The sequence below is a fragment of the Triticum aestivum genome, chromosome 4A, assembly GCF_018294505.1.
Source record: "Triticum aestivum cultivar Chinese Spring chromosome 4A, IWGSC CS RefSeq v2.1, whole genome shotgun sequence".
Taxonomy (NCBI): Eukaryota; Viridiplantae; Streptophyta; class Magnoliopsida; order Poales; family Poaceae; genus Triticum; species Triticum aestivum.
Window position 1 is genome coordinate 613,704,344 of NC_057803.1, and position 14,419 is coordinate 613,718,762.

Consider the following 14,419-nt stretch of genomic DNA (forward strand, 5'->3'; position numbering starts at 1 on the left):
TCTTGATTCGGCGGCATCGTGGGATGAAGCGGCCCGGACCAACCTTACACGTATGCTTACGTGAGACCGGTTCCACCGACCGACATGCACTAGTTGCATAAGGTGGCTGGCGGGTGTCTGTCTCTCCCACTTTAGTCGGATCGGATTCGATGAATAGGGTCCTTATGAAGGGTAAATAGAAATTGGCAATTCACGTTGTGGTTTTGGCGTAGGTAAGAAACGTTCTTGCTAGAAACCTATAGCAGCCACGTAAAAACTTGCAACAACAATTAGAGGACGTCTAACTTGTTTTTGCAGCAAGTGTTTTGTGATGTGATGTGGCCAAAGGTTGTGATGAATGATGAATGATATATGTGATGTATGAGATTGATCATGTTCTTGTAATAGGAATCACGACTTGCATGTCGATGAGTATGACAACCGGCAGGAGCCATAGGAGTTGTCTTTATTTTTTGTATGACCTGCGTGTCATTGAGAAACGCCATGTAAATTACTTTACTTTATTGCTAAACGTGTTAGCCATAGTAGTAGAAGTAATAGTTGGTGAGCAACTTCATGGAGACACGATGATGGAGATCATGATGATGGAGATCATGGTGTCATGCTGGTGACAAGATGATCATGGAGCCCCAAGATGGAGATCAAAGGAGCTATACGATATTGGCCATATCATGTCACTATTATTTGATTGCATGTGATGTTTATCATGTTTTTGCATCTTGTTTACTTAGAACGACGGTAGTAAATAAGATGATTCCTCATAATAATTTCAAGAAAGTGTTCCCCCTAACTGTGCGCCGTTGCGACAGTTCATTGTTTCGAAGCACCACGTGATGATCGGGTGTGATAGATTCCAACGTTCACATACAACGGGTGTAAGACAGATTTACACACGCAATACACTTAGGTTGACTTGACGAGCCTAGCATGTACATACATGGCCTCGGAACACAGAAGACCGAAAGGTCGAGCATGAGTCGTATAGAAGATACGATCAACATGAAGATGTTCACCGATGTTGACTAGTCCGTCTCACGTGATGATCGGACACGGCCTAGTCAACTCGGATCATGTTATACTTAGATGACTAGAGGGATGTCTATCTAAGTGGGAGTTCATTGAATAATTTGATTAGATGAACTTCATTATCATGAACTTAGTCTAAAATCTTTACAATATGTCTTGTAGATCAAATGGCCAATGTTGTCCTCAACTTCAACGCGTTCCTAGAGAAAACCAAGCTGAAAGACGATGGCAGCAACTATACGGACTGGGTCCGGAACCTGAGGATCATCCTCATAGCTGCCAAGAAAGATTATATCCTACAAGCACCGCTAGGTGACGCACCCGTCCCACAGAACCAAGACGTTATGAACGCTTGGCAGACACGTGCTGATGATTACTCCCTCGTTCAGTGCAGCATGCTTTACAGCCGGGGCTCCAAAAGCGTTTTGAGCGACACGGAGCATATGAGATGTTCGAAGAGCTGAAAATGGTTTTCCAAGCTCATGCCCGGGTCAAGAGATATGAAGTCTCCGACAAGTTCTTCAGCTGTAAGATGGAGGAAAATAGTTCTGTCAGTGAGCACATACTCACAATGTCTGGGTTGCATAACCGCTTGACTCAGCTGGGAGTTAATCTCCCGGATGACGCAGTCATTGACAGAATCCTTCAAGTCGCTTCCACCAAGCTACAAGAGTTTGTGATGAACTTCAATATGCAGGGGATGGAAAAGACCATTCCTGAAGTATTTGCAATGCTGAAATCAGCAGAGGTAGAAGTCAAAAAGGAACATCAAGTGTTGATGGTGAATAAAACCACTAAGTTCAAGAAAGGCAAGGGTGAGAAGAACTTCAAGAAGGACGGCAAGGGAGTTGCCGCGCCCGGTAAGCAAGCTGCCGGGAAGAAGCCAAAGAATGGACCCAAGCCCGAGACTGAGTGTTTTTATTGCAAGGGAAGTGGTCACTGGAAGCGGAACTGCCCCAAATACTTAGCGGACAAGAAGTCCGGCATCACGAAAGGTATATGTGATATACATGTAATTGATGTGTACCTTACCAGTACTCGTAGTAGCTCCTGGGTATTTGATACCGGTGCGGTTGCTCACATTTGTAACTCAAAGCAGGAGCTGCGGAATAAGCGGAGACTGGCGAAGGACGAGGTGACGATGCGCGTCGGGAATGGTTCCACGGTTGATGTGATCGTCGTCGGCACGCTACCTCTACATTTACCTAAGGGATTAGTTTTAAACCTCAATAATTGTTATTTAGTGCCAGCTTTGAGCATGAACATTGTATCAGGATCTCGTTTAATACGAGATGGCTACTCATTTAAATCCGAGAATAATGGTTGTTCTATTTATATGAGAGATATGTTTTATGGTCATGCTCCGATGGTGAATGGTTTATTCTTAATGAATCTCGAGCGTAATGCTACACATGTTCATAGTGTGAATACCAAAAGATGTAAGGTTGATAATGATAGTCCCACATACTTGTGGCACTGCCGCCTTGGTCACATAGGTGTCAAACGCATGAAGAAGCTCCATGCAGATGGACTTTTAGAGTCTCTTGATTATGAATCATTTGACACGTGCGAACCAAGACTCCGTTCTCAGGAACAATGGAGCGAGCAACCAACTTATTGGAAATCATACATACTGATGTGTGCGGTTCAATGAGCATTGAGGCTCGCTGTGGCTATCATTATGTTCTCACCCTCACTTATGACTTGAGTAGATATGGGTATGTCTACTTAATGAAACACAAGTCTGAGACCTTTGAAAAGTTCAAGGAATTTCAGAGTGAGGTTGAGAATCAACGTGACAGGAAAAACAAGTTCTTGCGATCAGATCATGGGGGAGAATACTTGAGTCACGAATTTGGCACACACTTAAGAAAATGTGGAATAGTTTCACAACTCACGCCGCCTGGAACACCTCAGCATAATGGTGTGTCCGAACGTCGTGACCGCACTCTATTAGATATGGTGCGATCTATGATGTCTCTTACCGATTTACCGCTGTCATTTTGGGGCTATGCTTTAGAGACTGCCGCATTCACTTTAAATAGGGCTCCGTCGAAATCCGTTGAGACGACACCGTATGAATTATGGTTTGGGAAGAAACCTAAGCTGTCATTTCTAAAAGTTTGGGGATGCGATGCTTATGTCAAGAAACTTCAACCTGAAAAGCTCGAACCCAAGTCAGAAAAATGCGTCTTCATAGGATACCCTAAGGAAACCATTGGGTATACCTTCTACCTCAGATCCGAAGGCAAGATCTTCGTTGCCAAGAATGGATCCTTTCTAGAGAAGGAGTTTCTCTCGAAAGAAGTAAGTGGGAGGAAAGTAGAGCTTGATGAAGTATTGCCTCTTGAAGCAGAGAGTAGCACAGCTCAGGAAAATGTTCCTGTGGTGCCTGCGCCAATTAGAGAGGAAGTTAATGATGATGATCAAGATACTTCGATCAAGCTCCTACTGAACTTCGTAGGTCCACAAGGACACATTCCGCACCAGAGTGGTACGGCAACCTTGTCTTGGAAATCATGTTGTTAGACAACGGTGAACCTTCGAACTATGAAGAAGCGATGGCGGGCCCAGATTCCGACAAATGGCTGGAAGCCATGAAATCCGAGATAGGATCCATGTATGAAAACGAAGTATGGACTTTGACTGACTTGCCCGTTGATCGGCGAGCCATAGAAAATAAATGGATCTTTAAGAAGAAGACAGACGCCGATGGTAATGTGACCATCTATAAAGCTTGGCTTGTCGCTAAGGGTTATCGACAAGTTCAAGGGGTTGACTACGATGAGACTTCCTCACCCGTAGCGAAGCTAAAGTCCGTCCGAATCATGTTAGCCATTACTGCATTCTATGATTATGAAATATGGCAAATGGACGTCAAAACGGCATTCCTTAATGGTTTCCTTAAGGAAGAATTGTATATGATGCAGCCGGAAGGTTTTGTCAATCCTAAGAATGCTGACAAGGTGTGCAAGCTCCAACGCTCGATTTATGGGCTGGTGCAAGCATCTCGGAGTTGGAACATTCGCTTTGATGAGATGATCAAAGCATTTGGGTTTATGCAGACTTATGGAGAAGCCTGCGTTTACAAGAAAGTGAGTGGGAGCTCTGTAGCATTTCTCATATTATATGTAGATGACATACTTTAGATGGGAAATGATATAGAACTTTTGGACAGCATTATGGCCTACTTGAATAAGAGTTTTTCAATGAAGGACCTTGGAGAAGCTGCTTATATATTAGGCATCAAGATCTATAGAGATAGATCAAGACGCCTCATAGGTCTTTCACAAAGCACATACCTTGATAAGATATTGAAGAAGTTCAATATGGATCAGTCTAAGAAGGGGTTCTTGCCTGTGTTGCAAGGTGTGAAATTGAGCTCAGCTCAATGTCCGACCACGGTAGAAGATATAGAAGAGATGAGTGTCATCCCATATGCATCAGCCATAGGGTCTATTATGTATGCCATGCTGTGTACCAGACCTGATGTAAACCTTGTCGTAAGTTTGGTAGGAAGGTACCAAAGCAATCCCGGCAAGGAACACTGGACAGCGGTCAAGAATATCCTGAAGTACCTGAAAAGGACTAAGGACATGTTTCTCGTTTATGGAGGTGACGAAGAGCTCATCGTAAAGGGTTACGTCGACGCTAGTTTCGACACAGATCTGGATGACTCTAAGTCACAAACCGGAAACGTGTATATGTTGAATGGTGGAGCAGTGAGCTGGTGCAGCTGCAAGCAGAGCGTCGTGGCGGGATCTACATGTGAAGCGGAGTACATGGCAGCCTCGGAGGCAGCGCATGAAGCAATTTGGGTGAAGGAGTTCATCATCGACCTAGGAGTCATACCCAATGCGTCGGGCCCGATCAAACTCTTCTGTGACAACACTGGAGCTATTGCACTTGCCAAGGAGCCCAGGTTTCACAAGAAGACCAGGCACATCAAGCGTCACTTCAACTCCATTCGTGAAAATGTTCAAGATGGAGACATAGATATTTGTAAAGTACATACGGATCTGAATGTCGCAGATCCGTTGGCTAAACCTCTCCCTAGAGCAAAACATGATCAATACCAGAATTCCATGGGTGCTCGATTCATCACAATGTAACTAGATGATTGACTCTAGTGCAAGTGGGAGACTGTTGGAAATATGCCCTAGAGGCAATAATAAAATTATTATTATATTTCCTTGTTCATGATAATTGTCTATTATTCATGCTATAATTGTATTATCCGGAAATCGTAATGCATGTGTGAATACATAGACCACAATGTGTCCCTAGTGAGCCTCTAGTTGACTAGCTCGTTGATCAACAGATAGTCATGGTTTCCTGGCTATGGACATGGGGATGTCATTGATAACCGGATCACATCATTAGGAGAATGATGTGATGGACAAGACCCAAACCTAAGCATAGCACAAAGATCGTGTAGTTCGTTTGTTGTAGCTTTTCTGAATGTCAAGTATCATTTCCTTAGACCATGAGATTGTGCAACTCCCGGATACCGTAGGAGTGCTTTGGGTGTGCCAAACGTCACAACGTAACTGGGTGACTATAAAGGTACATTACAGGTATCTCCGAAAGTGTCTATTGGGTTGGCACGAATCGAGACTGGGATTTGTCACTCCGTATGACGAAGAGGTATCTCTGGGCCCACTCGGTAATGCATCATCATAATGAGCTCAATATGATCAAGTGGTTGATCACGGGATCATGCATTACGGTACGAGTAAAGTGACTTGCCGGTAACGAGACTGAACAAGGTATTGGGATAGCAACGATCGAGTCTCGGGCAAGTAACGTACCGATTGACAAAGGGAAATGAGTACGGGATTGATTAGGTCCTCGACATCGTGGTTCATCCGATGAGATCATCGAGGAGCATGTGGGAGCCAACATGGGTATCCAGATCCCGCTATTGGTTATTGACCAGAGAGTCGTCTCGGTCATGTCTGCTTGTCTCCCGAACCCGTAGGGTCTACACACTTAAGGTTCGGTGACGCTAGGGTTGTATAGATATGAGTATGCAGTAATACGAAAGTTGTTCAGAGTCCCGGATGAGATCCTGGACGTCACGAGGAGTTCCGGAATGGTCCGGAGGTGAAGAATTATATATAGGAAGTGTAGTTTCGGCCATCGGGAAAGTTTCGGGGTCACCGGTATTGTACCGGGACCACCGGATGAGTCCTGGGGGTCTATCGGGTGGGGCCACCCATCCCGGAGGGGCCCATGGGCTGAAGTAGGGAGGGGAACCAGCCCATAGTGGGCTGGTGTGCCCCCCCTTGGGCCCCCCATGCGCCTAGGGTTGGGAACCCTAGGGGAGGGGGCGCCTCCACTTGCCTTGGGGGGTACTCCACCCCTTGGCCGCCGCCCCCCTAGGAGATCCCATCTCCTAGGGCCGGCGCACCCCCCTAGGAGGCCTATATAAAGGGGGGAGGGAGGGCAGCCGCACCTCAAGCCTTGGCGCCTCCCTCTCCCCTGCTACACCTCTCCCTCTCGCAGAAGCTCGGTGAAGCCCTGCTGCAATCACTGCTGCATCCACCACCACGCCGTCGTGCTGCTGCATCTTCATCAACCTCTCCTCCCCCCTTGCTGGATCAAGAAGGAGGAGACGTCATCCGCTTCGTACGTGTGTTGAACGCGGAGGTGCCGTCCGTTCGGCACTTGGTCATCGGTGATTTGAATCACGGCGAGTACGACTCCATCATCCCCGTTCTCTTGAACGCTTCCGCTCGCGATCTACAAGGGTATGTAGATGCACTCTCCTCTCGTTGCTAGTTGACTCCATAGATTGATCTTGGTGAAACGTAGGAATTTTTTTGTTTTCTGCTACGATCCCCAACAGCTTCCGGGTATGAAGATTCTCTCTCTCTCTCTCTCTCGTTGCTAGTATCTCCTAGATTGATCTTGATGACACGTAGGAAAATGTCGAATTATTACTACGTTCCCCAACAGCATATTCCCTAAATTTCCCTCAATACTAAAAAATGTCACGAACATTTTAAAATGCAATATACATTTTTTAGATTATGAAAATATTTATTACAAAGTTTAATCATTTTTAAATGCGTGTACATTTTTTTAGTTACACAAATATATTTTTACCGTGTTTACAGATTTTTTAAATGTCACATAATTTATTTTTGTAAAGCATGAATATTTTGAAATATCAAAAAAGCAGAATATAAGTTATGTTCTTACATAAAACAAAATAAATAAGATCGTATACTATGTTTATCCTATTTAGACATCTTTGAATAAAAGAAATAACAACATGCTATCTACAATTATTTACTTCAGTCTTCAGTGTTAGGTCGGTGACGATGTGCTGCAACCCACCGGCTCTGGGGACCTCCTATTTGACGCGTCAAGTACTCGGGAACACCTCGGCCCATTAGACGCTGGATCCTACCGAGTGATTTTCTTCTCACCATTTTTCTCTTCTGGTTTAAACAAACGACTGTTGCATTTTTTAATTAAAAAAATTAAAAGGTACAAATGTCATAAATTTTAAATTTTCTCTTGAATGAAAAAATCTGTTCACAAATCATAAACTCATTTGTGAATTTCAAAACATTCCTGAATTAAACTACTATTACTGTTTTCAATAAAATTATTCACAAATTTGAAGAAAAAATATCTGAATTAAAAATTGATCGTATATATAAAAAAAATTCTCAAAATTTGAAACCAATTCTTAAAGTAAAAGAATATCTATGTTATTAAGAAATTTTCTTGTTTTTAGAAAATGTCCACAAATTTCGCAATTGTTCTTGGGTGTATACTATTTTTATCTATTTTGGAATATATTCTCAAATTTTAATAATATTAAAAAATTTATTATTATTATTTTTGAAAATTTATTTAAAATAAATAAAAATGCAGCAGAAACCCATAGAAAGCTGATGGAAAATAAAAAATACTAGAAAAATGGATAAAACATCTGGAAATAAACACAAAAAAAGAAGAAAATTACCCAGGAAGGAAGAGAATCACGAACTGAAGAAAGATTGCAGAACGACGTGAAAGAGAACCAATCTGGGCCATCGGAAAACGCATGTGCGTTTCTTTGCCGTTATGATGCAGTAAATAGCAAATAGGACGGACCGTGGGCGCCAACAATTACCAGGTACATACTTAGCCCGTATTTTTTAGATGAAAGGATCGAATCGAGCCTGTGTAGGGCTCGATCTTCACCCGGCTTTGAATTAACAAAGTCGTCAACCGGCCAGAATTATAAGAGCACACCGTACAACCGAAGATAAAAAGGAAAACGGGGATGCAACCCCAGGTAGCAGATACAAGGCACCGATGAGGCTAAAATCTACGACCAGAGACTAAAAAGAGTAAAACTTGGAGACCTAACAGGGGCTAGACGGGATTGCGCCAAGGAAGGAGCTTGCCATCGACACGCCGAAGGCAAAGCGGAGCTGCTCTCGCCAGAGCCAGCAAGAAAACAGGGCAACCACTCAAGCACACCCGAAGCCACAAATTGCAACTCGCACATGAGGAGCAGGCCACGGACAGTAGGCATAGGAACAGAGCACTTCAAGAAGACACAGCGAGCAATGGGCAACGACGCCACCAGGAGGGCCGAGCCACACCAAGACCGGCGATACTCCTCCAACAACGCGAACAGATCACTGTAGAGGGGACCACTATCCCCTCTCGCCCAGGCCGAGGGCGTCGACCCACCGGACAACCGAACCGCGCAGAGGAGGAAATGAAGTAGCTTGAGGAGGACATCGATCCTCCATGGTAGGAAGTCACCGCTGGACGAAGGATCCGCCGCTAACTAGGACATCAAAGCCTTGCCGCAAGCCACCCTCCATCCCACAACCCAAAACGAGCCTTCAAGAAGGAGGTGCAGGAGCACCGTCGCCGCCCAACCAAGGTTGTGGATTTTCACCTGGGAGCAGGGGAGGAGGAGGGGAAGGAGATGGACCTCAACATCGCCTTCGGGAAGGAGAGCGGCGCCCGGAAGGCCACCGACGATGTGGCCGCCGCCGCCGGCCAAGAGGTTACCCCGATCCAGGGCTCCCCACCCCACCACCACGACGTCGTCCATCGGATCCGGCAAGACATGGCGTAGGAGAGGCCGCAACAGGAGCCAAAGGAGGCTCTTCAGATCTGGAAAGGCCGGACACGGGGACCCGACCACCAGCCACTCGGATCCACCGCCGGCCTGCCGCTCACACGGCCGGGCTGAGGCGGCACACCGCGCCAAGGAACGCTGCACCACCTGGAGCCGCCGCCCCGAGCCCTAGCCCCCTACCCAGCGGCAGAGCGGCAGAGAACCCCGCCGCCGCCCTCATCAGCGCCTGCGCGGGGAGCCCGGCGACGGCAGGAGGGGAGATCCGAGAAGGGGGGTTGGCGGCGGCCGGGGAAGGGAACCCTCGAGTCGCCCTCGGGAGGGTGACACGAGGGGAAGGGGGAAAAGGTTTCCTTCTAATAATTAATATATATGGTTGTATGCATCACAATGATCATACCCGTATCGATTCATTGTACGAATCGCTTGGGAGCGACGACTAGACGGTCACCTTATTTAGTCTTCTCCACACTGTAGCTTTGCTTTGTTCTCTTTTTCTCTGTTTTTCCTTTTATTTGGTTCTATTTGTTTTTTCACTGGTAATTTTTCCTTTTCTCTTCATTATACTTTAATTTTCTTTGTTTTTCTTAATTTCTTCGTTATAGTTTAGTTTTCTTTACATTTTTCTAATACATGAGCACATGTTTTAGAAAGGTGAGAATATTTCCAAAAATGTCACGTACATTTCTTTATGGTACGAATTAGATTTTTACATTATGCAAACATTATTTTATGTGGTACCCACATTTTTAAAAAAAATTGCATGCATTTTTTCGAAAGTGGGGACATTTCTCACTGTCACGAACATTTTGTTTTTAAATTTATCAACATATTTTTAAACCACGCAAACAAAATGGTTATACTATGTTGACATTTTTTCCAAAGTCATGGTTTTCAATATCTTGAGTGAATTTCAGCTTATGAAATATATGCATTTATAACATAAAAAATAATTTTGTTTAATTGTGTATTTATTTTAACACAGTACAGACGGAAGCCCTCATATGAACACACTCACACAACCCTATGAACACCTCGGAGAGACTGAGCCGGTATATCATCTTTAGATTTTACGAAGTCACCGTAGGTCCCTCGTAGTCGACAGGAACGTCTCCTCCCACTAAACATGCATCACCATTAATCCTAAAATAAATCCAGGATAAATGCAAGCACCAGGGTTTGTACCCTGGTGAACTAGGGATATCATTGTCCTCCTAACCATCTAACCGCAGATTGGTTCGCATTTCATTTTATATTGTAAAATGTTCATCATGTATTAAAACTATTCTTCATGTACTTCAAAATTCAACTTGTATTTAAACCATGTTCATGGTGTATTTAAAATATATTCATTCTGTATTACAAAAAATTCATCGTGTTTCAAAAGAATCATTCTTTATTTAAAATGTTCACCATATACTAAAAGTGTTTTATGTATATTTTTTATAATGCTTATATATTTGTAAGAAAGAAGACAAAAATTAAAAAATGGCGAAAATCAAAAAGAATATTCACATAGTTTTAATGAAAATAAATCTTTGTGCTATTTTGTTTCAATGTTCGTGATATTAAAAAAAATATTCATGTACTTCTAACTTTTTATAATACAGGATGGACATTTCAAAAAATGCACGATAAACATTTCTGAAATGCAGCACAAGCATTTTCTAGATAAACAACCAGCATTTCTTAACATGCACGATGAACATTTTAGAAGTCTGAAATAAATTTTTTACAACAAAAACATTTTAAAACAGAATCAATATTTTTTTGAACATGATGGACATTTTAAAAACACACTTCATGTATAAAAAATATCTGCAAATGGAAAAGAATAAAACAAAAAGGGAAATAGAGAAAAAGATTTTTTTTGAAAGAAAATAAAAATAAAGAAAGAAATGATAAAATAAGGAAATAAAATATGAATAGAAAAGAAATTCAAAGTAAATAATTGGACACGAAAACCAACAAAAAATGCTAGGGAAACAAACCGACAAGAACCTGGTCTGAAAGAAAATCATAGGAAACATGCTACTCGGCCATGGCCTACGACGAGGACGCCCATAGGTGATTGGGGCATATATGGCATCTCTAACACTGATCCCCAAATTAGAGACCGTATTCGTCCGTGGACTGGTGGGGAGTGGAGAGTGATGCAGGAGCCGGTCGATCCAATCGTGGTCATATCCATTTCAAAACAAGTTTGAATAAATTTTACAAATTTTATCGAACATGATGTATTTCAGTATAGTTTGAACATAATTTACATAAAACGGATTTCGGCGGTCAGTGGGAATGCCATGATATGGCCGGATCTGGCTTTTCAGCGTCTCTGGCCAACAACAAGGGTTGTGGTGGCTCCTGAATGATAATGGCGCGGTTGCTACGTGGGAGGTGTGCAGGCTAGCAGAGGTGTGATGCATGGAGGTGTGGTGTTCGGCGGTGCTCCAGGTGAAAGCTTGCTGGCCTCACCAACGGCGGAGATGTCGTGGACGTCATGGCACCTACTTGGAGGGTGCCCTCAAGGAGTCCACCTCTATACACCCTTGGATCCAGTACTTCTGGTGAAAGCCTAAGGCCCGGTCGAGTTTGGCGACGGCGTTGGCATCATCGCTTCCCTCTTTGGGGCATCGTCTTGAAAACCTTTGGACCCCGTTTGCGCTCTCCATGTGTTAGACGCGCATGGCATTGCGGTAGGAAGGTGCCCGGCATGCAATGTAGTGGTGTGGCGTGTACTTTGGTCGAGATGATGATGGCCAACAATGGAGGTTCGCCGCAAGGCTTCGGTTGTCTGTTATTTCCCAGTGTACTCAACAAGTCTCTCCTGGGTCTCAGCATGCCATCGTGGAGTCAGAGCTGCCCTTGAGGGGCCTAGGTGGTGACGATGACAAGTGGCTATTAGTCTTCGAGGAGGTGTTGGTTGGCACCAACTCTGGACATTTCTCCCGTGTTTTGTAGTTCTCTTAGTTGGAGTTGTCTGGGTGACTGCATTGGTGGCCAGCTATTTGGCATGGGCCGACATGGGCTTCGATGTTTGTGGTGATGAGAGCTTCAATGGCGGAAGTCGATGGTGAAGTCGGAGTCGTTGGCTCATGGAGGAGTGATGACGATGACACTTGGTAACAACCTCTATTTTGTGTTTCTTCTTTGCAGCGTGTGTGTATCTTCGTTTGGGTGGCCAAGTCGGCCAGTTTTGCCCTTTATGGTCGGTTTTGACAGTTTTATCCCGTTTTCCCATTAATTAACTGGGCAACCTCTTATGTTTAAAGAAAATGAGATCCTAGGGGCCGAGTTTGAAAAAAAAACTGAGTTTTGAGAGGTTTTTTTATGAAGAGTTAAAAATTAAGGAGACGGACTAGAAATGCTTTTTTAGGGGAAACCTGTTGGCACTTTATTCCAAGGATGAAAGTGTTACAGCATTGAGTACATGCGGTAATAAAAAATCTGGAGGTTCATCATCCCATAAGTAAGACAATTGGGAATCATAAGCATGTCTAGCTAGTAAGTGTGCCAATTGTTGGGGAACGTAGCAGAATTTTAAATTTTTCTGTGCATCTACTCCTCTCTCCCTCATTGCTAGATGACTCCATAGATAGATCTTGCTGATGCGTAGAAAAATTTAAAATTCTGCTACGTTCTCCAGCACTGGCATCATGAGCTACGTTCCCTTGTCGGCCAAGGGGTCCTTCCTGGGCCCCCATAGTGGTGGACGCGCTAAGCGCGCGACAGAGTTGGGCAGTACAAGACCTAGTGCGGCCCTAGACCTTGTCCGGAGGAAGAGGGTCGGGCAACCCACAGACCGGGGGCCAAGGCGTGTTGGGAGCCACCTCCAAGGATTCCTCGGTGGCCCTCGCTCTAGCCATCGCGAGGCAACCCTCCAGTACCTCCTTGGCCTGGATGACCGCAATCAACTCTAGGGCAGGGCCTTTCTCCCCTCGAGAAACAATGGCAGAGTCCACCGCAATTTTGGCTAAGTGGCCGAGAGGCACACCCGCCAGGACAGAGAAGTCGGACACATCATCATCAGTCAAAGCAGGAAATAAAGACGGCGAATGAGACGGACCTGGGTCGAGCTTGCGTGCCGCAGCACGCCGCAGAGCCTTCTCCACCACGTTGGGCGAGCCACCAACCGTCGCCACCGCCACGCCCAGGCGAGCGCTCTTACGCGTGAGCGTGGCAGGCGGCGAAGATGAGCGCGGATGCCCCTTGCTGCGTGGAGGACGACTCGGCGGCGCCGACAACAGAGCTGCCGAAGGAGGGACTGGCGAGGTAGGCAGGGAGACCGTCGCGGCCACGGGCGACGCTAGCTCTGGCGAGGACGGGGGGCATACGTCAAGGCCGACGTTGCTGGTGTCACTCTCGGCCCCCAAACAACCACCCACATCGCCGATGGGGCCGGAGGGCTCGGGAGAGGCATGGAGCAACGCGGCCGAGGCACCAGGGGGAAGGGTCGACTCCTCCAGGAGTGCAGTGATCGCGATCAAGTCATCCACCCCTAGGTCTTCCGTGGGCACCGCCGGTCCCGCACCCTGCGACGAGCCACTAGAAGCCAATCTGGCCCCGAGGACTCGTCGTCATCGTCCTTGGAACCAGGAGAGCTGGAGCAGTCCCGACGAGAGCCATCTTGGCCGTCACCATCCGCACCCGCGGGCCCGTCCGTAGAGCGTGCCTGGCCATCGGGCGGACCGGATGCATCCGCAGTAACATGAAAGCATTCTCATCTATGAGCAAAGATGAACATATGCCCAGAAAGGGTAAGGATCCTAAGTCATCTGAGGGACTAGAGGGAGAAGAACCTGCACTAACAGAAGGAACTGGGGGAGTGCTAAGGAGGGAATAACCAAAATCAAGGTAGCTGGATGGATAGGGACATGGAAGGTAAGGAAAGAGCACATCCATTGGAGTGGGGGTAGAACATCGGCAAATAAAAGAGAAGGTAGGTGGGCAAAGGCATGAGGAAGAGAATGGAGAGCTCTTTATGAAGGGTTGAGGAAGCATGCAACAGTCCATTATACAGTTCAGCAGCTATACGCTTAAACGACCATTATACAGTTCTTGTATATGTCAATACGCATGCAACAGTCAAATTTAGTTCGATTATTACAAAAAGAGTTTGCCAATCCGTGTATTCATTATCTTATTGTATGGATATTCATGTCATAAAGTGAAATATAGTTTGCTAGCGCTGACTTGAACCACAAGTATTACAAAATGGCTAAAGTGATTAGCCTGAAAGGAACAAGCTAATAACCCTAACAACAAAAGTGATTGAGCTACCTATACTTGTAGTAAAGA